General features: G+C 53.2%; 1 protein-coding gene across 1 annotated transcript in view; it reads right to left on the bottom strand.

Moving 5' to 3' along the window:
- LOC125034234 overlaps window positions 1-518 on the bottom strand; it is a 6,213-nt gene extending 5,695 nt beyond the window's left edge. Inside the window, exon 1 of the mRNA XM_047625947.1 lies at window positions 1-518. This exon is cut by the window's left edge and continues 231 nt beyond it. The gene's annotated coding sequence lies outside the window, so the exon portion shown is untranslated.
- Window positions 519-2,500: the final 1,982 nt, after the last annotated feature.

Genomic DNA, 2,500 nt, shown 5'->3' with positions numbered 1-2,500 from the left:
TATGATAATTATCATCATCATTAATATCATCGTTACTGGTACTCTTTTTATTGCTGTTAACGTTATCATTACCAAGCATACCATATCAATAATAATGACCCAGTAAAAAAATCGGTATCAATGCCTCTTACCAAATGAAGAATAAGCAAAAAAGGAGGGAAAAACACAGAATAAAAACCGGTACCAAAAGAACTGAAAGAAGAAGAAGAGAAAGGAAGAAGAAAAAGAAAGAAAAGAGCGGAGCCGAAGCCGGAAGCTAGAGGATCGGACGCCGCCAGAGGACACTGTGCGCGCATCCGAACGAATCATTCTTTTTATCCAATAAATTCAAGATGTTTAGGTTTTCTCCGCGATTTGACTTAGCCTGGACACCGTTAGTTAGATGTTTATTTAGTCATTTCTTTATTCATTCAGTGGATTTATTTGTTTACTGAAGGGTGAAAAGGGGATATTTTAGGAACGATAAAAGGGGAAGAGAAGAGACAGCTGAAGGAGGGAAGGGCAGGGGAGCGGCAGGAGTGGGAGGAGGAGGAGGAGGAGGAGGAGGAGGAGGAGGAGGAGGAGGAGGAGGAGGAGGGGAAGGAGGAGAGGGGGAGGAGGAGGAGGGGAGAGGAGGAGGGGAGGAGGGGGAAAGGGAGGGGGAAAGGAAAGGAGGAGGAGGAGACAAAGGAGGAGGAGGAGGAGGAGGACGAGGAAGAGAAGGGGGGAGAGGAGGAGGAGAGAAAGGAGGGGGAAAGGAAAAGGAGGAGGAGGAGGGGAGGAGGAGGGGGAGGAGGGGGAGGAGGGGGAGGAGGAGGGGGAGGAGAGGAGGAGGGGAGGGGAAGGAGGAAAAGGGAGGAGGAGAAAGGAGGAGGAGGAGGAGGGGGGAGGAGGGGGAGGAGGGGGAGGAGGAGGAGGGGGAAAGGAGAGGGGGGGGAAGGAAGGAGGAGGAGGGGGGGGGGGGGAGGAGGAGGGGGGGAGGAGGAAAAGGAGGAGGAGGGATGGAGGAGGAGGGGGGGACGGGGAAAGAGGAGGAGGAGGAGGCGAGGAAGGGGAGGAGGGGAGGAGGAAAAAAAAAGGGATTCTTGGGTTCGTGGCTGCGGGGTTCTGGGTGGGTTCTCGGTCTGGCCGGCGGGTTGTGGCGGGTTCTATGGGGTCTTCCCCCCGGGTTTTTTCTGTTCTTTTCTTCTTCCTTTGTCTTCTTCTTCTCTTCGTCTGCTTCTCTGTTCTGTCTTTTTCCCCCTTTCCTTGCTGCTTCCCACTTTTTCTTCCTCCTCTCTTCTGCGTCTTCTTCTTCTTCTTTTTCCTTTTTTCCCTTTCTTCTTCTTCGCTTCTTTTTCCCTTCTTCCGTCGCGCTTCATTTCCGTCTTTTTCTCTTGGGCTCTCCTTTCTTCTTCCTTCTTATTTCTCCCTCCCCCTTTCTTCGCTCTGCCCTTCCCTTCCCCTTCTTGTCTGTCCCCTCCCCCCCTCCCCCTGCCCCTCTCTCCCAACCTCCACACTATCAAAAAACCCGGGCCAGGCACGGGAGCCCAACACCCCCGAGCCCAACATCACCGACCCCCCCCCAGTCCCCCACCCCCGGACCGACCCCCAAGCCCCCCAGGCCCCAACCCCACCCCCGACCCAGCCCCCCTGCCACTCCCCCTCCCCCAACCCATTAACCCCTAGCCTCAAACCCCCCAAACCCGCGCAAGCACCTCCAAAACCCAGGATCCCACCCCAAATCGTTGTCCCCTGGCGGCGTTTTGGTGTACCAGACCCAATGCCAAAGGGCAGGAGTGCGATAAATGGTCAAAACAATGCCAAACAGCAAAACCCCAAAGGGCCAAATGTCAGTCAGTGCCCCAAAAGGCCAAACAAGTGCCCACCAATGCTTGGTCAAGTCAGGGCAATCAAGTTCAACCGATGCTTTGGTCAGGGCATGCCAATTAGGGCCAGCAAGGCCAACCGGGTGCTTAGTGTCAAGTGAGTGCCAACCAAGTGCCAAGCGCGTGCCAGGCTCACCTGGGCCGGGATGAAAGTATCCGCGAGGGTTTAGGATCCCCGTGGGCCTGCTTGGAGGGGGGGGGGTGGCGGGGGAGGGGCTCCTCGAGTGCCGGGGAGGGGGCGCAGGCTCCGTAAATGGGGAGGGGGGTGGAAGGGGGAGGGGGTTTGGGTTTTATGGGTGCGATGAAGCATTTGTTTGGGTTGTTTGAGTGTGTGTTGAGTGTGTTGTGGGGTGTGTGTGTGTATGTGTATGTGTATGTGTATGTTGTATGTGTATGTATGTATATGTTAATATATTATAATGATAAGTAAATTTATAGTTATATGTTATGTGTAAGTGGGATGTGTATGGTTTGTATGTGTATTGTACGTATGCAAAGCTAAACTATAAGTATGTTATGTCCAAGTACGTAGTCCTCCGTGTGTTTTTCTGCGTCGGATGGGTTTTCGTTCCATAAATACATCCCTTTTTGTAAGTAATCAAGTCTCTTTTGGTGTGTTCCGCATCTGCAAATGGATTCAGGTGGATTCGTCC

Source organism: Penaeus chinensis, chromosome 17, assembly GCF_019202785.1.
Source record: "Penaeus chinensis breed Huanghai No. 1 chromosome 17, ASM1920278v2, whole genome shotgun sequence".
NCBI lineage: Eukaryota > Metazoa > Arthropoda > Malacostraca > Decapoda > Penaeidae > Penaeus > Penaeus chinensis.
The sequence above is the reverse complement of the archived record's forward strand: the minus strand, read 5'-3'. Positions and strand labels throughout refer to the sequence as shown.